At 42.9% G+C, this 23,561-nt stretch overlaps 1 protein-coding gene across 1 annotated transcript in view; it reads right to left on the bottom strand.

Annotated features, from left to right (window-relative positions):
- The window catches only part of LOC145996501 (gamma-aminobutyric acid receptor subunit delta-like), a 169,645-nt gene that overhangs the window by 123,753 nt on the left and 22,331 nt on the right, over positions 1–23,561 (bottom strand). The gene's annotated exons all lie outside the window — the stretch shown is intronic.

Here is a 23,561-nt window from a genome sequence, read left to right as displayed (position 1 = left end):
CTGAAACAGATATAAATTGCATTGATTGTTTAATTATAATTGTTATTTGTATTGGGTTGATGCATAAGTTCGTAATGTTTGTGTTTGGTATGGCAACACTACGATGTTAGGTGTTTGTTTATCGTTTTTACGTTCATCAATTGGAGTGGCATTGTTATGCTTGTGAATTTTGCAGGTTTGAAGGAAGACAGTGTTATTTTTGGCCTAAAGAACAATAAGTGTCAAGTGGAAAAAAGCGAACACTTCCGACATATTCTTCCGTCTGGGTGTAACAGAGGAGTGAATGCAGCGAATGTTTGGCTGCTTTCAAAGAAAGAAAGAAAGAGAGTACTTTCCTTCCTTCTTTCAGAAAAAAAGAAGAAGAGGTAAAGAAATAAAGAGAAGAGAGAGAGAGAAGAAAGTAGAGAGAGAAAAAGTAGAGAGAAAGAGAAAAAGAGAGAGAGAGATTCGGTGGTCTCTCTCTCTCTCTCTCTTTCTCCCTGTCTCTCGTTCCTTGTTTCTTTCCAGACGGAAGGAGAGAAGAAAAAGAAAGAGAAGAAGAAGAAGGAAGGAAGTAAAGAAATAGATAGGGCAGAGAGAGAGAGGGGAAGAGAGAGAGAGAGAGGGGGGAAGAGAGAGAGAGAGAGAGGGAAGAAAAAGAAAGAAAGAAGGAAAGGAAAAGGAAACTTTCTTTCTTTCCTTCCTTCTTCCTTTTCTTATTTTTCTTTCATTTTTCTTCTTTCCTTCTTTCTTTCTTTCATTTTTCTAAGGAAAGAAAGGAGGAAGAAAAAGAAAGAGAGAGAAAGATAAAAGTGGAGGAAGAGAGATAGAGAGAGGGACAGAAGACCATCGAGCTATAATTAAGGCCATTTAACTCTTTAATCAACAATGATCCACGTCAGTCGAGCCGAGAATTAGCAATTTTGATCATTAAACCATCGTGCGACATTTGCATTCAATGGGTAAGGTTCAGGATACCGCAAGCTTTAAGGGAAAACATAAAACAAACCAGCGAATAGGCCAGGAAGACTGCATCAAGTGCTGCTCCAACACGATAATGCACGCCCGCACTCCGCTAACATGACAAAAGTTGCTACCCAAGAGCTTGTTGCGGAGGTTGCACATCCTTCTTACTTCCCCGATCTTGCGCCTTCAGATTTCCACCTTTTCAGCTCCCAATCCACCAATCTCCAAGGTAACGAAACTCCGAAACGCCTTTGGTAACGAAAATGCTGTTCAAGCTTGGCTTGGCGACGTCTTTAACAACAAACCAACGGGTTTCTTCGCGCGTAAAATCGAAAAACTGTCCTAGCGTTGGTAGACAGTCATAGACAGCGTCGGAAATTATATTACTGATTAATTTTTGTCTTTTGTTCATCTCAAATGAGTATGAAATAGAAAACCTTTGCCACGGTGAAAGAAAACCGCTACGAACGTATGCATTAATCCAATAGATGACATTCAATAGTCTACCTGGACTGAAATGTCGATCAAAAAACATTAAGTTTTTCCATGTTTCTCTTATCATGCTAGATATGAAAATGTTCCTCTGTTCATGTTCACTTTTGAATTTTAAAGGCTCTTAGAAACTACAACAATCACAATCAGTACATCATTGTTATTTTATTATTTTTAATTTATCTCCCTCGGCTGTAATTTTAGTCTCCATTATACAAGACGATTCAGAAGAACTGCTGGTTCTTCCCACATTTTTAATTGTATTGTGCTGTGCATGTTGTTATTGATGTAGATCTGTTAATGATCTCTTGAAAGAGAGGGAGGGAGAGAAAGCATTCAACACTCGCAGCCACACTACTTTGTGTGTTTTCGATATTATCCTTAGTAAACTATATTTGAAGTCAAAACTAATTGCTTATCTCTTTTTGTTTTAACAAAAGTCTTCCCACGAAAATTTTGGGTTTTAAGTTAACACGTCAGTAGACCTAGTGTCCGGGTACTGAAACAAGAATTGGGGCTCGGTGGGGCTCGCAGTGTTGCCAACTGCTTACTCGAAAAAATCACCAAGGTTTTTGGTCTAACCTAACCTAAAAAGCAAGGAGCTGGCAATTTTGCTTGAGAGTTCACAAACCGGAAGTGGGGCTCGATTGCCTTAATGGATTTCTCTCGTAAGGCATGATCTCCACTTGATGGCGCAGTGTTGTCAACTCCTTACCCGAAAAAATCACCAAGGTTGTGGCGCTTGTTGTAGTTTTTTATGATGTATATTTTGAGGGGCAGAGTTGGCAACACTGTGGGTTTTTACTGTAGCTTTTTATGAGGGGGGGGTTTATTGCCTTCTGTTTACATCTGGCAACACTACCGTAGATTTTTTGACAGTGTTGTTAACCTACTGGGTTTTTTCACTGTAAATTTTCATCAAAGGACCTGAGGGGTCCATGTATTTTTTATGTCTGGCAATACTGTTGGGGGGGGCCTAGTGTTGGCAACACTGTGGGTTTACTGTAGTTTTTTATGAGGGGTACCTATTGCCTTCTGTTTACATCTGGCAACTCTATTGGATGTTCCTTTTTTGAGGCTTGGGTTTTGCCAACCCATCCGAAGAAAATTCCACTATATGATTTTTCACTGGCTAAGCTAACCTACAAATAGGAGTTGGCAACACCGACGAGCATTAAATAATGATTTCGAGCCTCAAATGATGATTCGAGCCTCGTCGGTGTTGCCTACCTACTCTACAAAAATTCCACTATATGATATTTTGAAACTTTTGAATGCAACTTATCGTAATTTTCCAACTGTGGGACCAAATGTTTATATATCGTGACTTTTGTAAACCTTTTTCGGGAACAATGTGTCGCACACACACACGCGCGCGCGCGTGCCTGTATTGTGACGCAAGCAAACAAAAAAAATTTTGCGTGTTATTACAAAAAAAACTTTGACCGTATTCTTAAATAACTAACAAGGACAATGAATCTTTTTGGCTTCCGCAAACAGATCAACATGGAGACTGCACCGCCAAATTTCAATAACCTCTTACCTTCCGTGTTATCTAAACTCAATGGTTTACTGATTGTTCATCTCAACAGCATTTGGACGAAACTGAATGACGATGTGGGCAAGATGTTTTATGTTTTTAATAACAATTTACATTTCTACGAAATTCCGATCGACGGGAAACTTCAAATCACCGTGAATCCGGAAAACGCAGGCGAATTCAAAATTTCTACCGGCAAGAATATTTTTCGAATCAAGCACGACAAGATGCTTTCTAACATTACGTACGATGTGTCTGCAGGAGATTACCTGTACGTGGAACTCCTCGGAGATTACGACAAACTCATTCCTCTTTTTGTAGAATTACGAATCGTCTATCCTATTATAAATAACCGTTAACCAAAAATGCCTAACGACATTTTCGGCAACACCAAGCGTGTAGACCACGCAGAAGAGATTCTCATGTTGGACATTCGAGTTAAGAAGTTGAGGACCGATTTGATCGCTTTGCAGGAGACCTTAAACAAAAGTTTAGAGTCGGAAATCGCTACGCTCCAAACGCAATGTCTCGACCCCATTCTGAAAATCGATTCCGAACTGAAAACGCTCATAAAAAATTATGTCGACGTACCTTCTTACGACAGCGTTCAAAATATACAGTTGAGCGTGGATTCGCTTCAAAATGATTTGGCCAAATTACAGCAATTTCAATCGAAAAATGAAGATTTGGAAAAACTGAAACTCGAAATCGAAGAACGAACTTCCGCAATCGAAAAGAATTTCTCTGAACTTCAAACCGTCGTGAACGATATAGATGCAGAACGCTTACATGTCGTCGTTTCCAAATTACAAGAAGAATTCACCAGCACGTTGGAAGAAATTAAATCCAAGTTGCAGACTTTGGAAGATACAATGACGAACCTACCATCGTCGGACGAACTGCAGGTCATCGGTAAAAGCGTCGCGAACATAAAAATTCAATTGGAGGCCTATCAAGATTTCGAACACATTCAAACCACCATCGCCACGCTTCAGGCGTCCTTGGAATTGATCAACGAAGAAATTAAATATATTCACGCTGAAGCGAGAGCGTTGACGAGCATTCAAGACACGTTGAGCACGGTTCAGCAGAAGATCGAATATTTAGAAAATTTAAACGTCGAAACGAATCTCGCTCATTTTCATCACGTACTCGACAACATACAGGGTGACTTGGAATCGTTACGGACGAGCGTGCCTTCGAGCGAAGATTTGGAAAAATTGAAAACGGCGGTGACGGCACTATCCGAATCGAGCGACATCAAAAGTTCTTTGAGCGATCTCGAGAGTAGGGTGGCCAATCTCCCCACCTCCAAAGAATTGCACGCTTTGAAAAGGAACATATCTCGAATGCTGAAACGACTAGAAACGGAAACGGCGAACGTGGAACAGATTCGAGACGAAATTAGTTCGCTGGTGTCGCGCTGCCCACTTCGCAGAGCGTCGCCGATCTTCACACGCAGTTTACAGAGATGCGAAGCATCGTGAACGATCTTACCGAGAAGAGCTCGAAATTGAATCAAGTCGAGAACCTTCAGAACATCGTCGTCAACATCAGAGATCAAGTCGGAGTGCTGGAATCCACGCAGGAATCGACGCTGGCCTCTTTCGGTGCTAAGTTGCAAGAACTCAACGAAAACTACAAGCAGTTGAACGTGGAAGTGAAAATCAAACCGTCGTTGTCTGCCGTAACGGATACCATAGTCGAGCATTTGCTGCCCATCGAAAATAAACTCGGACACGTTCACAGTAATCTGCTCGGCGTCGACACTAAATTCGCTAAACTGCATTCTCTGCAAGCCATCGAAATCAACAGCGTACCCAATCAACAGAGAATCTCCACGTTCGTCGAAGGTAACAAACTGTACATGTTACATCCTTATCATCCGTACTACAAGTTTCTCCTCGATGGCACGATTCAGATAAACGAATTTTCGTACTGGTCTCACGGCAGAAAAGCTAGCGTTCCTACCATGACTTTGATATCGAATCGTGGTGTCCAGAAAGCAGGAAACATTCCTCTGGCACGTTGGAACGAAACGCGCAACATATATGAAATACACGAAGACGAAGATCTCACCGTTTTCGACGTGAGTGCCGGCGATAAGCTGATCATTCAAAACACGAGCGAAGTGCCACCCTCTTTGAATCCCATCACGCTTGTGCTTCTCTTGAAACGTAATCTCTAAGAAAAAATGTCTAGGCAAGCCATCGTCGAAGAATTGCATAAACCTGCACGCCGTAACTACGAACGTTTGGCTGTGGTAACCAAGGGCATCGACGACCTCTGGCAAAGCGACCTCGTGGAGATGAGTAGCGGCAATTTGAAAAACGTACATAAATTGAACAAGGGCAACAAGTACCTCCTCACCGTCATAGACACGTTTTCGAAATTCGCATGGGCTCTACCTTTGAAAGCCAAAACGGGAACGTGCGTCACGGAAGCATTCAAGACAATTTTTCGCGAAAGCGGCGGCAGACGACCACGGTTTCTGCAAACGGACAACGGTAAAGAATTTTACAACGCTGTATTCCAAAAGTTTATTCAAAAACACAAGATTCGACATTATTCGACCTTCAGTCACATCAAAGCCAGCATCGTGGAAAGATTTAATCGAACCTTGAAAACACACATGTGGAAACGATTCACGCTTCGGGGAAATTACAAGTGGGTCGACATCCTGCCGGAACTCGTCGACACCTATAATGATACGGTACACAGAACAATAGGCCTGAAGCCAGCCGACGTTACCAAGTCCGACGAGCAGCATTTAATTTCTACAGTTTACTGTCCAAAGTACACACCCACGACAAAAAAAGCTAAATACAAAATTGGAGACCAGGTGAGGATCAGCAAATTCAAACGCACCTTCGAGAAGGGATTCACAAAAAATTGGAGCACGGAACTCTTTACGGTGGTTCGAGTTCTACCCGGAAACCGACACACGTATATAATAAAAGATAGTAGCGGCGAGATTTTGAAAGGAAGATTTTACGAAGAGGAACTCTCTAAAACAAAACACCCCGACACGTACCTCATCGAGAAAGTATTGCGTAGGAAAGGTGACAAACTGTTTGTCAAATGGCTGGGACTTCCGGAAAAGAGTTGGATCGACGCGAACGAAGTGATCTTGTGAGTACGTGGAACGTGGTGAAGCGTCTACCGGATCCGGAAAGTCAAACGAGAAAAAAAAAAGAACGGCGAGTTGCTTCCCGACAGCATCCGCTGTCTGATCGTAGGTCCTTCGGGGTGTGGGAAAACGACACTGCTCGTGGACAATTTTCTCCTCGCACCGAATTGGTTAGATTGGAAGAACAGGCACCTGTACGTGTTCTCGAAAAGTTTGGAGCAATCCAAATACCAGCAACTGATGAAACTGTACGATGGTCTGGACATTGCAACGTTCGCCTCGGAAATAAAACCACTCGACGATTGTCGTGAAAATTCAGTCGTTGTGTTCGACGACGCCATCCTGGAAAATCAAAATGAAATTCGCAACTTTTTCACGCAAGGTCGTCACAAAGAAATGGATTGCTTTTACCTAGCTCAAACGTTTTCCAAAATTCCAAAACAGTTAGTGCGCGACAACGCTAATTTCATATGTTTGTTTCGTCAAGATCACACCAACATATGAAATTAGCGTTGTCGCGCACTAACTGTTTTGGAATTTTGGAAAACGTTTGAGCTAGGTAAAAGCAATCACAAAGAAATGGATTGCTTTTACCTAGCTCAAACGTTTTCCAAAATTCCAAAACAGTTAGTGCGCGACAACGCTAATTTCATATGTTTGTTTCGTCAAGATCACACCAACCTCAAGCACGCGTACGATGACTACGTAGGCGGAGACATGAACTACAATCAATTTTCGGAACGCTGCTGCTCTACTTGCTGGAACGGTGACGATTTCGGATTCGCTACGATCGACATGACGAGGAAACCCAACGACGGAAAATACAGAAACAAAATCAACGACTTTCTAAACGTTGCAACGTTGTGAGAAACGACGTGTATAAATAACGTCATGACGAAACGAAAAATCGAAGACGAAAATCTCAAGCTTCGCGATTACCTCGCGAAACGCTTCAAAGGTTGGAAATCCGAGAATCGCGGATTCTACGAAGAGAAGAAACGTCAGGATCAACCCGTGATCGATGCCATCAGCAGTCTAGGTAAAGAAATTAAAAGTGTCACGGAACAAAATAAAAATTTGATTAATGAACTCGTACCGCTCGCAGCTAAAAGTTACGCCGTACCCACGCCCATTTCGAGCATTCCTTCGACGCCGTTCGAACTGAAGGATGCACCTGCACGACGTCGAGCCATTGGTAGCACGTCGTCTTCGGATAAAATCGAGTTGGGACCTTTGGCACGAGACTACCTGAGTACGGGGAAATTCGACAAGGATGAAGTGTTCGGATTGTATCCCAGCATGGAAACCAGCGAAGGCGGCGGTGTGGTGTGGAAGATTGGGAAATCGAAGGTGACCTTCGAAGGCAACGACATTAAAGTCAATTTAGGCGACAAGGATAGTTGGAACAGGTATCCGGGTACGGTGGGACTGTGGGAACTCGTCGCCAAAAAGCAGCCGAAAGATTACACCGACGAAGATTACCAAAGTTACAAGGAAATTCTGATCATGACGGATGCCTTGTACCAGAACAACGACGCCTCGCAGAATAGGGTGAAATCGAGCAGCGGCGAGAAGTACAGGAATCTCATCAAACCGATTTGGAACCAGGTCAAAACAGGCAGCGGCGTCAAACGCTACAACACGTTACCCAAAGAATTCGTTTGGGTGGACGACGTTAGGAAACTCGTGGACCGATTGTTGGTGATAGCCGGCGAAGAGAATGCAGGTAACCGTAATTTCTACAACGAGAAGGTTGGCATCGTGGACATGATCAGCACGAAACTTTCCAACTTCATCGTGAACGACGACAAGGGCATAGGTTACCTGATCAAAATCATCAACACGCTGCCTCCGAAATTCTGGAACGTGGCCGAAGGAAAAGGACTCGTGAACGACATCATCAACAAGTTACCTTTCGAGATGCATCTACCTGGCTACCAGTACTGCGGACCGGGCACCAAACTCGAGAAAAGATTGGAGAGAGGAGACAAGGGTGTGAATCCGTTGGACGCGGCATGCAAAGATCACGACATCGCCTACAACACCACGCAGACGGATCTGGACGCACGTCACGAAGCAGACAAAAAATTGGAACATGCAGCTTTCGAAAGGTTCGTGAGCAGAGACGCATCGCTGGGTGAACGGGTCGCCGCACTGGGTACCACCATCGCCATGAACACGAAACAAAAATTGGGGTGGGGTATATAAATAACATACCGTAAAAAAACTACACAAGAAAAAATCTCAGAATATATATATAAATAACATACCGTGAAAATAACACATAGAGCATCAACATGAAGCCCAAGGGTGTCGTGTACCAGATACCATACTCCAATCTTAAAAATCTAGGTGCCCTCGATGGGTTACTCACCAAGAAACAACGCGAGAAGAAACGTTCTTGCTTGTCGAAAGGACACGGAATGAAATTGCTGCTCAGCACACCTCAATTGAAAAGATTGCAGCGTTCGCGGAAACAGCAAAAGATCGGAGGTTTCATATTCAGCATCCCGGCCATCCTAGCAGCATTGGGGGCCGTTGGAAGTTTGGCCGGCGGAAGTGCCGCCATCGCGAAAACCGTCATCGACTCGAAGAAGAACAAGGCCGAGTTGGAAGAACAGAAACGTCACAACCTGGCCATGGAGAAGAAAGGAGGAAAGGGCGTGATGAAAAAGTTTAAAAAAAAAGAAACAGAAGCACTCACCAACCGAGACATTGAATCTCTGATCGAACCGTTACAAATCAAACACTTCAGAGGAGTTTTCATGTCCGACTCGTTACCTTCAAGCGTTAAAAAAAGAGAATGCGGAGTAGTCAACTTGGACGGTCAAGAAAATCCAGGCACGCATTGGATATGTTACCACAAAAACGACAATGATAAAGCATTCGTTTTCGATTCTTTCGGAGGTGTCCCACCTACAAATTTAATTCATTATCTGAAAACGAACAAAACCTCTATATACTACAACGACGAACGCATTCAAAATTTCGGAGACGTGAACTGCGGTCATCTCTGCCTCTCCGTGCTCGCGTTTCTCTCTAAAATAAATAACCCTACGATCGAGGATTTCCAGAAAGCATTGTGGAACCTCAAACAGCATCACTAGGATGGGCGTGTTCCATCTCACGAGCGAATCTTCAATCTTGAAACTCACGCTGCACGACGACATCGTCTATCCTAAATCCGTGGCTCTGCGTGCATTCTACAGCATGTACCTCATACCTAATGTTACGCAGCACAACAACAAAATTAGCGTCGGAAGCGAACACATCGTCGTCACGCCAGGACAATACAATCTTTCCACTTTGCAAGCTCAATTACCCAAAGGCACATACCTTTCTCAAAATTCGGTCACGCACAGAGTGGAAATCCTATCCGCGACGGAGACCGTGGACCTGGGCACCATGGGAGAACTTTTAGGTTTCGAGAACAACACCAAACTCGAAGCTGGCATCAAGCACGTGGCAACCAACATTCCTAAATTCTTGGCCATAGAGACTCTGAACGTACACTGCAACGTGGCGGAAGGCATGATCACGAAATCTTCGGACGGATTATTAGGAAGTCACAAGCAGACGGGAATCATAGCCACTTTCAAACCAAGTTCCGAGTTCATGGAACCGATCATCTACACGCCCTCTTCGCCGATCTATTTTCCAGTATGTCACAACCGCATAGACGACATAGAGTTGGTGGTGACGAACGAGAAAGGAGACGTGGTGGATTTCGCAGGTGCCACTACGACGGCCATCGTGGAGATCAACATATAATAAATAACCATACATGTAAAATGGAGCAAATCGAAAGTTACGAATTGCAATCTTTCCCTCCCAACCGTCGCACGTTCGCCAATCTGAACGAGGCGAACAGGGAGATCGAATACGACGTGGACGTAGGCGACGGGTTCATTCATCCTCACAGAGCGGACCTCTACCTTCAATTCGACGTGGTGAAGAAGGAAAGCGGAGACGCGTTTCCCGCAGCAGCAAACTTGATACTCGTGGACAACTTCGTGCCTCACCTGTTCTCGCAGGTGGAGGTGAGGAAACACAACACCGTCATCGACAGAATAGATTATCCAGGCATCACGTCGACGGCAGTGGGAACGTTGAAATTATCCAAAACGGACGCAGCGTACTACCAGGCCGGAGGATTCGAAGCCGGGACCAAAATATCGACGAAAAGTCACACGGTGCTCTTTCCCATGCGTCTGCTGCCGGGTTTCTTCTCGGACTACAAGGAGATCATGTGGAAGGGAGGACTGCGCGTTACGTTTCGAAGAGCGGCCAACGACAACGACGCACTGATGCGATACGCTACTTTGGGTCCGGACGGCACCACGCCGATAGCCAACACTTTACCCGAAGCAGCGAAATGCGTCATCCGGAGCATGGAATTGAGAATGCCGGTGGTGGAATACGAAACGAACTACGCCCTCAAGTACAAAGCGGAGATCTTGAAAAGTCCGCAGGTGCCGATTCACTTTCACGGTTACCAGTGCGTGCAGAAGATGGCGTCGGGAAGTCACATGGAATTCGACGTGACGACGCAGTTCAACAACATACAGTTCGACATGCCAGATTTCGTCGTAGTGCTTTTTCAGACCGGACGCGATAACGATCAGGAAAAAGATTCCAGCAAGTTCGACGACTGCAAGATCAAGAACGTTTATCTGAAGAACGGTAGGAACGAAGTGTTCCCGCGCGAGAATTACAACCTCGACATGACCAAAGACGATTACCTCAAACTTTACGAAGCTTACACGGCTTACAAACGCGTGACCGAGGGAAGCGTGGACGTGTACTACGCGCCCAGCGAATTCAAAGCACGGAGACCCATGACCGTCATCAACACATCTAAGAGGAAGCAAGTGGTGGTCAACGATCGTACCAACATCAAGATCGTATGCGAGTTCCACGATGCCTTGCCTGCAGATACTCTGTGCAGTGTCATTCTTATTGCAGAGAAAACATTTGTGTATGACGTCAAGAATGAAAGAGTAACTGAACAGTTTTAAATAAATAAAAAAAAAATAGCACACAATAAGAAATGTGGAATTTTATATATATAAGTACAAATTGCAATTAGCAGTTTCCAGAAGTTTAATTTTGCTGTGCCATGCATGCATGTAATCGAGGAAGTGGAAGTAAATTAAAATTGTTTTTTTCGCATTGCCTATTACTTTTTGTTACACTCTGGGCAGGTCTTACTAGTTTGGAGGCGATAGTGGCCCCACGGAAGTGTATGGACCCCACATTCAAGAATACACCTCTTGTCGTCGTGTGCATCCAGAGCAACTTTCCTGACAATATTAGTTGTAAGCACATGATCGACGCTTTGGATACGATGCTCTTTTTGTAGAATGGGCGATTTTGTTCTGAGGCACTCGAGGTAATCCTCAAACTTGAGGTGCTCCCGAACCACTTGCCTGCTTACACCCTTTGCCTTTTTTGTTACAGAACCCTCAGCCCGGATCGCATAGGCTTTGGCACGAAGTCCAGCAAACTCCACAATCACATCCCCGTCTTTCTCGTCCTTGAGTTTGCCGGGTATTTTTTTGTTCCGGGGCAGAATTCCATACCGGTTTAGCTGGGGATAGCCCGATGTGTCGAAGAGCTTGACAAGAGCTGGAACTTTGGCTATATCACCATACGCATCGGCCGTGCGAACATGGTACACCAAGCTGTCTGTGTCTGTGTAGAGGAGCGAGATATTGTGGTTGTAGTGTGCACGTAGTATGCCGTAATATGTCTCGAACATGCACAACTTGCTCAGATCCAAAACTGCAGCTCCCACATAGATGGGCTTGTTGAGTAGCACCTTGCCCCGGTTCATGTGAATCAGAGACATCTGTTTGTTGTAAATTGTTCGAGAGCTGAACAGCGGGCTTGCAACAAGTCGACGACACTGTGTTTTCTTCGTCACCAACCTCACATCAACGCGATTTCGCACATTCTCCATGGTCTTCCCAAATACCGCATTGTTCATTAATTTGAAAAAATCGCGATCAAGTTCCGAAGTGGCATCAGTGCGATGGTTGGTGTTCAGTTCGATGTACGGCTTCAACCATGGAGACTGCCTGAACAAGAGCACGCGGTAAACTGCTTTGACCGAGACCCCTTGCTGCATTAACCACTGGAGGTTCCGGTAGTGTAGCACATAACGCTTTTTGGGCTCCAAGTCCATGACGAGCTTCGGTTGATCCGAGCCAGGTGGGCACTTCAATTCCGGAGCAGGCGAAAGGTCACAGAATGTATCCTGCAGCTTCTCGGGGAAGTCAAGGTCCACCTCGGCAAAAAACCCATGTTCTGAATCGTCGAAGCTTTCGATGTCGTGGTATAAAGGATCAACCCACTTAAACTGTCCTGTTGGGAGTGGCTGCATCATGGAGTGCCCGTAAAGATTATTCACGTCAGTGTACATGATGTAGCTTGATGGTTGGGAGGGGTCGTAACCAGTGGCCATGTGGTGATTGTTGGCGTGTGCGAAGCGTTGCGACACTTGGACCATGCCGCCCCGGATAGCTCTCTCGATGAAAAGCATGATATCATTATCGGAGATAAGTGAAAGTTTAACTTTAGTCAGCAGGAGCATGGCCGACCATGCCAGTCCAGGAAGGCTGTAAAAATATACAGGGTCCAGGTTGTAAATATTTATCGCAGTCGCCCGAAACGCCTGGAACACATCGGCAAGAAGCGTCACATCAAGCTTCAGGTATGCATCGTGGTAATCACCGAAAGTTCGGCAACCCAACTCGACCCACATAGACTGAGCATGCTTGTACTCCTCGTCGGTAATACCTGAACCTCTCAGCTGGCTGTAGAACTTATCCTGGGGAGGCAGCAACTCTTCTTCGAACTTGGAAGGGTCTGTGACGTATTCGTAGGGGTAGACCCCTTTACGCCTGATGAGTGCGACATCTAAGTTCGGGAAACTTGATGTAGTAATGACTAGTTGGTCGTCTCTGAGCTTCCCAGCAAGAGCATCGAGGCTTGCCTGGAGGAACCTCAGAGAGTCGAGGAACCGAAGCTCGATGCTGCTGCTTGAGTTGGGGATCGGCACCCACTTGCTGATGCTAATATAACGCTCCTCGTTCTGCGCCAGGACATTGATTCTCGCATTGTCGTACCCTAGATGTGTGACCAAGTGATGGAAATCATATCCCGAGCCATTGTGAAAAAAGACCGGTATGAAGCGCGGGTCCCTGGCTCTCAAGTTACATCTGTTGCACCACGGGCCAATGTAGCTTCCGGTCCCATAATGGTCATGGTGGTGGACCTTTTTGTTATCGTCAGTGAAGACCGAGTTGCAAACAGGACAATTTAGAGCCATTTCGTGCTGATGCTTGTTTTTGGGAGACAGAGGCAGCATGGGCTTGGGGGCCAACAGCACCTTCCCTATCTTGATGGCTTCCTGTTGCATTCTCTCCAGGAAGTGTTTGACCGGGTCGGGACCGCGATACACATAGGGCTCGGAGGCAATATGTTGGTCTCGCCACACCACAACATAGGAGTAACTCGAGGCCTCGTGGATTTGGAAAGAAATGGTAGAGGATGTTTCGGGGTTGGGCTCGCAGTTAGACAGAGGTTGAAGAAAGGCCTCGAAGTCTGCTACAATATAGGCAGGATGCTTCACCATAGCACTGTGCATGCGAAAGCACTCTACTGCACCAGGTTCGGGCAGAATAATTCGTGCAGGCTTGTTGGTACCACAATAGAGCATGTGGCGAGCTAGCTTCTCAGCAGCAATATTGGGTCCTCTGATGTACCGGTAACCCTGCTGTTCTCGATTATAAAATATAGCCAAGCACCTGCGACACACCTCGACGTGGGTTTTGTCTTTGCTCCGTTGGCTCGAAACAAGCCGAGAGAGGGAACGGATAAGGGTGTAATGGTGATGGGTTTCGTCCTTGATGAGCAGGAGGTTGATTTCTCGTACCTCGTTGTTGTTGCTCACGTTGCTCACCCGGATGGGGTGGACCTCATTTTCGTTCTCGGTGAGACCGTAAACATTGATGGCTAATTGCAGGCCCAACAAGTCACGAGCACGAACCTCAAACTTGCGAATATGCGAGACTTCTACAGGGTAGGCAATCCCGGCCATTGCAACCTCCAGTTCCGACTCATACTGCGTGTAGTGGTTAACACGGCGTGGATTGTTTTCCCTAGGTATAGGGTGCAATGCTGCCAGCACCGACCAGAGGAAGCATTTGGTGTCTTTGTTCTGAATATTGAGAACAGCTTTCCTTGCTTCAACCTCGGGTGGCAGGGCAATATAGCTAGACCCTGCCAGTGGCAGGAACTTGCTAAGTGTCAGACAAAGTTCGTGGGGGTCGCCACACAGCGAACCGCCCGAGCCTTTAGCCTGATGCTCCTCGTGCTTTGCCACAAACTCCTCGACAAACTTGTTGTAGATGCTGTCGAGGTCAGTGACATCTGCCTGATGCAGTGTTTTTGCTTTTGTGGCATGGAAGAATTTATATATTTCATCAGACGGTTTCTTATACTTGCAGCATAGCACAGCATAGAATTTAGTGGAGTATGTAGCCAATGCATCGTTGAGGATGGATATTATCTTAGCTCGCTCGCTCTCCAGAAAACTACGCACATCGCATGAGCTGTCTGATGTTATGTTAAAGTCTTCTAATAAATGCTCAAACGCAATTCGGTCTGCTTTCTTCGCCAGCTTGACGCGTTTGGCAGGTGGCGATGTATCGAGGGAGGTTACTTCTACCTTTCGCTTGGAAGGTTGCGGTAGAGATGTTCCAGTGCTCTTGCAAGTAACCTGGTGTTGCTTGAAGTAGTCAATAGAAAAATTTTTTCCACACTTAGAGCACAGTTTGGTTGCACATATTCGCTTTCCCGGCACACAAGTACGACAGTGCCTTTGAAAATGTTTACTTGACACAGCAATTTGGCACGTAGGGCAATTTTTTTCAGAACGCATAATGCAGAGATTTTTTGGGGGTATGTTATTTAATACCTAATGCTGTGCAATGCAAAATATAATTGCTCATTTTTTTTTAACTATTTTCTATGACCTTACCTGGTTTTTTTTTTCGCCAAATTATATGCTTCTAGTCTCCTATACAATACAATATACGTACAATATTGTCAACAGTATTATATTTGAGCGGGTCGCTTGTCACCTAAACACTACAGCTCACAGGTTGGGAAAATCTGACATGAAAGCAGATAATACGCTTATGCCTTATTTATATATAATTTTCACGGGGCGTTCAATATTGTCAACAGTATTATATTTGAGCGGGTCGCTTGTCACCTAAACACTACAGCTCACAGGTTGGGAAAATCTGACATGAAAGCAGATAATACGCTTATGCCTTATTTATATATAATTTTCACGGGGCGTTCAATATTGTCAACAGTATTATATTTGAGCGGGTCGCTTGTCACCTAAACACTACAGCTCACAGGTTGGGAAAATCTGACATGAAAGCAGATAATACGCTTATGCCTTATTTATATATAATTTTCACGGGGCGTTCAATATTGTCAACAGTATTATATTTGAGCGGGTCGCTTGTCACCTAAACACTACAGCTCACAGGTTGGGAAAATCTGACATGAAAGCAGATAATACGCTTATGCCTTATTTATATATAATTTTCACGGGGCGTTCAATATTGTCAACAGTATTATATTTGAGCGGGTCGCTTGTCACCTAAACACTACAGCTCACAGGTTGGGAAAATCTGACATGAAAGCAGATAATACGCTTATGCCTTATTTATATATAATTTTCACGGACGTACAATATTGTCAACAGTATCATATTTGAGCACGTCGCTTGTCACCTAAACACTACAGCTCACAGGTTGGGAAAATCTGACATGAAAGCAGATAATACGCTTATGCCTTATTTATATGTAATTTTCACGGGGCGTTCAATATTGTTAAGAGCGTTAGTTTTTGTAGAGCTCTCTTTTTCCATCTTCCCTCTATACAGTGAAGCTGTAGAAGACACAATTAGCTAACCTAGCATACAACATACTTTCCTAATTAATATGGATATTGTCACACATTCCTCTTATTTTATACTGTTGTAAATGGAAAAGATTATGTACGGTAAATGTTTTGTACATTATAGGGAAAAAATGCAAAATATCCCCCAACTTTAATTCGATCCACCTCAGAATCGAATTTTTTACATATTTTCACGCCGCCATATGTTGTTCTATTTTGCTTCTTTTACTTGCCTTGCTTAATTAACTCTCGCTAATTAGCATTTTGTACACGCAAACATTCACATGTGCTTTTTATTATTTTGTGTTCGGTAAGTACAAGTATATTCTTACATAAATTATTGTTTAATTTAATAAATTGTAAACTCGGAGCCTGCTATACTAACATTCCTTCTGTCTATTGAAAGCAAATGTTGCATACATGCGGAAATAACACAGAAAAAAAAAGCGGATGGAAGCAATTTAAAATCAGTGGAGCAAGGTTAGTATTACGAGAGCGTAAAAACATGTGCTTTCATTCAACTTCGAAAAATAAGAATAAATGTGTGCATACAGAACACATATGCTTTCTTTTCACAGTTGTAAAATCATATAAATTGTACATGAAGTAAGTTGCGGGAAGGCTCTCTCTTTTATGTCTGTGTATATGTTGTACAATTAGGTACAAGTTGTTGTACAATTAGGTACAAATTGTTGTACAATTATTTCCCCCAGTTGCCCAGTTGGAGTTGGGGGCACAACACTGGTACTATTTGTAATCACAGTGCTTACTCATGTATTTTGTTTAATATTTTATTTCAAATTCACTGTCAGAAACTAGTGTTGCCAGTTCCTGGATGTAGGTTTACCTACTCTGTTGGTTGTCACTGTCAAGCTTCCAGTATTCGTACAGCATAAAAAAGCTATAACCCCCCTCTCAAAATATATACATTGTATACGCCAAGATGCTCAATAGCCTAGCAACACATCATGAAAAAACATGCCAAGAGAACCCAATGGGTTTATAAGTCAGTGCTGCCAACTCATATTTGAGCAGGTCGCTTGTCACCTAAACACTACAGCTCACAGGTTGGTAAAATCTGACATGAAAGCAGATAATACGCTTAACTCTTCCTTCTCTTTCTCTCCTCTCTCTTTTTTTTGTAAAAAGCTGTAGGTAGGCTGTCGGTTGTTTAACTCTTCCCTCTCTCTCTCCTCTCTCTTTTTTTTGTAAAAAGCCATGGCAAAAGTACCAGTAGGTTGGCAACCTTGCTTTAGGTTAGGTTAGACAAAAAAAAGCTGTAGGTGGGCTGTCGGTTGTTTAACTCTTCCATCTCTCTCTCTCCTCTCTCTTTTTTTGTAAAAAGTTATGGCAAAAATACCAGTAGGTTAGCAACCTTGCTTTATGCACTGTAAGGCAAGCCTCAAGCAAGGTTGCCAGCTCCTTGCTTTAGGCTAGGTTAGACCTGGTTAGGTTAGGTTAGGTTAGGTTAGGTTAGGTTAGGTTAGGTTAGGTTAGAGTAGGTTAGGTTAGGTTAGGTTAGGTTAGAGTAGGTTAGGTTAGGTTAGGTTAGAGTAGGTTAGGTTAGGTTAGGTTAGAGTAGGTTAGGTTAGGTTAGGTTAGGTTAGGTTAGGTTAGACCTGGTTAGGTTAGGTTAGGTTAGGTTAGAGTAGGTTAGGTTAGGTTAGGTTAGAGTAGGTTAGGTTAGGTTAGAGTAGGTTAGGTTAGGTTAGGTTAGGTTAGAGTAGGTTAGGTTAGGTTAGGTTAGGTTAGAGTAGGTTAGGTTAGGTTAGGTTAGGTTAGAGTAGGTTAGGTTAGGTTAGGTTAGAGTAGGTTAGGTTAGGTTAGGTTAGCCAGTGAAAGATCATATAGTAGAATTTTTGTAGAGTGGGTTGGCAACACCGACGAGCATCAAATAATGATTTCAAGCCTCAAATAATAATTTCGAGCCTCAAAAAAAGGAACATCCAATAAAATTGCCAAATATAAAAAGGGAGCAATAAACCCCCCCTCATAAAAAGCTACAGTAAAAACCCACAGTGTCGCCAACACTAGGCCCCCAACAGTATTGCCAGACATAAAAATACATGGACCCCTCAGGTTTTTTTATGAAAATTTACAGTGAAAAAGCTTTCATTTTTCATGATGTCAAGAGCATCTACCTCTAGCGCAGGTTGCTTGTTGCTGACTTACAGACTGATAAGAGCTTATGCAAGAGCACCCTGCTTGGCGAGCTGTAGAAGCCACAATTACCTAACCTATTTTTTAAAAAATATATTTGTAAAATCCATCTAATATCTGAATTTAAAAAAAAATATATATTATATTTGTTAACTGTTTAAGGAAAATTTTTGCAAAATACCCCGACAACATTTCAGCTACTAGGACCTCATTACCATGAGCCTAATCCTAGTAAGCCACATACACACCTGTTCTTCGTATCGCATATGCTAGTAAGTCAGATGACATCATGGGAGAATCACATTTCCCCCAAGAAGCCCACCACAACAAACGTCGCACATGCTAGAAGAAACAGGATCAGGATATTTTATGCTAAATTTACGGTTGCCTGTATGCAGTTATAGGCAAATCATTAAAAGAGCGCTCTAATATACAATGATTTCTCCTACCATGTACCCTAACATACAATTTAACATAACAAGTAAAATTTCGATTCGTCTATATATACCCAACAAAACTCAGAAACTGTCATACGCGAGAGCTAATATTTTGCAACAACTGTAATTACCCAACACTAGCAACAAGAACAAAAAAAATATATCAATTATTTGTATAATATTAATTAGTAACTTTAGATAATATTAATTATTAGTTTTCAGTTGTAATTAATTTTAAAAAACAATTAATAACATGTTAGGTGATGATAACCAAGTGCAAAAAGCATTGCATTTTTTTTTTTACACACAAACAAAACACCACATAGTTCACAAAACCTCTAACAGATGGCAGATAGTTACATGGTTCTAGTTAGGATGATTTTTGGGTTGTTGGATTGGGGTTGAAGAAGACTATTTGTTGTAGTGACCACAGTATTGTTTTTTTTTTTTGTGTGTGTGTGTTTTCTGTTCTCTTACGAGAATTAATATAGGTTGTCATAGAACCCTCCAATTCATGACTTAGGAAAAATCTGTTTGGTGATTCATCACGTACACCTATATGTGAGAAAAAGTATGAATAGTGGTAGTGTTGCCAGATGTAAACAGAGGGCAATAGGTACCCCTCATAAAAAACTACAGTAAACCCACAGTGTCGCCAACACTAGGCCCCCAACAGTATTGCCAGACATAAAAAATACATGGACCCCTCAGGTCCTTTGATAAAAATTTACAGTGAAAAAACCCAGTAGGTTAACAACACTGTCAATCTACGGTAGTGTTGCCAGATGCAAACAGAAAGCAATAAACCCCCCCCTCATAAAAGGCTACAGTAAAAACCCACAGTGTTGCCAACTCTGCCCCTCAAAATATACATCATAAAAAGCTACAACGAGCGCCACAACCTTGGTGATTTTTTCGGGTAAGAAGTTGACAACACTGCGCCATCAAGTGGAGATCATGCCTTACGAGAGAAATCCATTAAGGCAATCGAGCCCCACTTCCGGTTTGTGAACTCTCAAGCAAAATTGCCAGCTTCTTGCTTTTTAGGTTAGGTTAGACCAAAAACCTTGGTGATTTTTTCGAGTAAGCAGTTGGCAACACTGCGAGCCCCACCGAGCCCCAATTCTTGTTTCAGTACCCGGACACTAGGTCTACTCACGTCCTTTCCCATTGCACTAATATGTATTGTTATTAATTATCATTTCTCTTGTACAAATATTTATTGTTCTTTAATCTTATCTTCTGTAATTTACCTATCACTGATAATGTCAGGATAGTGACTTACCTGTATATACTTATCTTGTAAGGGCTGTTACCATGGCAATTACGAGTGTGTTTTGTCTTGACTTTGGAAGTTCGGACTCGGTTTTTGAATAGAGTGATCAAGTTGAATTATAAGAAGTTTAATTTCTTTGAGTGACATGGATTATATGTTAGGCATATAAGTATTTAGTTTGCAAAGAAGTAAAATAGATTTATTTTTTCTTAGTGCAACCTTAACTTTGATTTTTATTTGACGAACTAACACAGAGATATTACCCCATACCCTGAGAGGCATCACGCGAATGCTTTCGAGTCTTTCATGTGAACTTATTATTTTCTCTTTTAGTTAAATCATGTTCTTTTGACTAAATAACGTGTCAACGTCCACTTTATGCACAGTAAGGTTAATCGGAACTGGGCCTACAGTTTCAAGTGGGATCCGAACCACTATGTGCCTTCCCCGGGTATCAAATCTGGGACCCTTATGGGAGGTGTTTTTAGGCTAAGATTGTTGGTGGGAGGATGTGGCACATTGAGGAGAACACACGTGTTGTGCGAGAAACGTGAAATATTCTCTTGTTTTCCTGTGTTTTAGAGAACTCTTTTGTTGGTTGTGATTGTATGTTTTCTTGTTCAATTTCTTGAAAAGTAATTTAGCTTGTGATGTTTAAGTGATGTGAACTCTGATGTGCCAAAAGCAAGGGGAAAATGTTCAATGATTGTCGTGATGAAGACCAATGTGCGAATTCCTTATGCCAGGAATCCAAAAAAGTGAAGCCAGCGTATTGAAGCACCACGTGTCAACTGGTCAACAATGGCTGTGTGAGACCCAGACTGACTCACGTGGCCGCAAAAGCAGCAATGAAAATGAGATCACGTTGCCACCACGTGGCAAGCAACGTTTTAAACACTATCTTTATTCGTGAAGGTTGTGTCCATCACCGTGAGGGAATGGTTATCACAGCACGCTACAATGTCAAGGATCCTAGGTTCATATCAGCGTCGAAATAACCTAATGCAATGAATCGGTGTATTTGTTAATGTATTGTTGAAGCAAAACGCTAGAACAATTATTCATTTATTTTTGTTTTAAGTCACTTTCGTGCCTCTCTACGCTACTCGCGACTGTGTGGGTTTCATTTGCGACGTTCGCACAGGATCGAAGGGCCTGGTGCGGGGCACACCCAGCTTACAACAAACGCTAAAATTACAGTAAAACCTAGTTAATTCGGAAGCAAATAAGCCGGACTTCGCTTAATCCGGACAGGCAAAAGGCAAAAAAGCAGAATGCAAGGTTTTAAATGTGGCTAGAAGTCAACAAGAGAATTTCCCAAAGAAAAGGCAGTCAACCACTGATGAAATTTAGTTCCCAGCAGACTTTGTACTGTACTGTATAGTGTATTTAGGCCTATGCCCTTTACATACACCATAATAAACGTGTTTTGTTGCTATAAACGGAGTTTTAATGCACTTTCTATTGTTCTTTTAGGTTATTTCAGTTAATCCGGACTTTCGTTAAACCGGTCAACTTACCCTCTCCCATTAGTCCGGATTAACGAGGTTCTACTGTAAATGCTAAGAGCTCCAAACGCGACCCTCCGAACCTAACTACATATGCATTATTATACTGAAGCTAAATTGTTAGGTTAGGATGGCCAGGTCTAGAGCCCTTAGCAATTGCTTTTAGCGTTTGTTGCAAGCTGGATATGGCCCGCACCATATCCGGACTTGAACCCGGAACGCTCGGCCACCTAGAGCAAACTTGTAAAACACAAAATCAGCATCCAAGTTCACTTTATGCACAGATTGAACGAATCGGGACTGATCCTACGGTTTTAAAGTGGGATCCGAACCACTACGTAGCGTCAATGATGATCGAACCCGGGACCCCTTGATAACAAGTCCCGGGTTCGATTCCCTGTGGAGACAGTTATACAGTGGTTCGAACCTCACTAAACCGCAGGTTCGATAATGAGCATAAAATGGACTTACGACTTTGATGAACTTCGATAGGAGGAAAGTGCCGTGATGTTATGCAACCCACAAAGCTATGCCGCACGGCAGGTTGTCTGCATAATAGGATAATTAGTGTAGAGACACAAATGTTCTCCACTTCAGACCGTTTACGAACATGCTTGGGGTCGTCAGTTCACCGAAGAGTAATATTCTTTACTTCCAGTTCATTAGCTTAATGTTATTCACATGCTCTGCATTATCTTCTCGCTGTAAGACTATGTAAATAAAGAAATAACAAGGTGAATTGTGGGGGAAATTGTTGAGATTCCAGATATAAAGTCTCTCTCGTCCTCAATATAAGGGAATCCCTTCATTTGGTTGCTAGGAAAGCTACAAGTTTGTTTATAAGAAAATTTGTGATTCCTTCTGTATGTCACTTTCCTCTTTAGGTTAACCAAAATTTTAAATACCGGGTGATCCGTTTGGGATGTCATAAAAGTAAAGTGTTATATACCAGAAACCATTTAAATGTATTGCCTGTCAATGTACATACATGTGTAGGAGAGTCACAGTTTTTGTATCCCAGCACTCAACAGATCCGCCATTGCGGACACGGCACAGTTCATACCGCGCAGACATGTTGCGCCACGTGACGTGCACCATTTCTGGAGTGTTCTGTTGAAAAGCTGCTCTAATCTGCAATCGCAGGTCGGCTTCAGCCCGTGGGTTTTGTGCATACAATAATGACTTGACACCCACACAAAAAAATCTGGAGGCGTTAAGTCCGGGCTATTCGCAGGCCATGAGATGGGTCCACCACGGCTACACCAGCGATCGTTGAATATCCCATTAAGATGATCCCGCACTATGAGAGCCCAATGTGGCGGAGCACCGTCCTGTTGAAAGATGATGGTGTCCAGTATCCCAATTTTGCACGCCATACGACGCACTGAGCACGCTTTTGTGCCGTGACCATCATTTTGTCTCCATTTTGTCTCTCATGCACACGGTTGAAGTCTGCAAACCTCTGCTCACTTGAAACTTACGACCTTACTGCTTAGAGTATGGAAAACTGTTCAGAGAAATGTACATTAACATTATGTGTATAATACTTTACTTTTATGACATCCCAAACGGATCATCCAGTATTTAGCATTGAAGTCACTTAAAATTGTTATGCATGGGGCATTCCATGTCAAAGTGCCCTCGAATTTCAATTTTTCAAATTAAATGAACTGATGCAACTTTATTCTATCTTCTGAGTCAACAATCTGGACATTTGTCATGTGGATAAAAATTCAAGTATTATACATAATTAAGTTAGAAAGTATTTTACACATTGTTTGTTTATTTTAACTTTTTGATTTACTTTTGTTTTGTATTGTGTCCAACCCGTGACACAAAAAAGCAATTAATTTCTCCTTTAACTGTTGCATTTCCTCTTCAACTCCACTAGAATATTCAAAGGTCAATTGCTTTCTTTCTTTGTCTTAAATAATGTATAGTTTTTCATTTGACAATTCACAGAAATTAACATGAATTTCTTATTAAGTGAAGAGGCAGTGTCTTAACCGTCCCGCCTGTTACACAAAATTGTTCACTTATAGCTATATATCTGGAAAAGTATGAGGCTCAGTGAATAAATAACGAG

Source organism: Lepisma saccharinum, chromosome 12, assembly GCF_977018435.1.
Source record: "Lepisma saccharinum chromosome 12, izLepSacc3.1, whole genome shotgun sequence".
NCBI classification, from domain to species: Eukaryota; Metazoa; Arthropoda; class Insecta; order Zygentoma; family Lepismatidae; genus Lepisma; species Lepisma saccharinum.
Note: the sequence above shows the minus strand (reverse complement) of the source record. Positions and strands in the feature narration are given on the sequence as shown.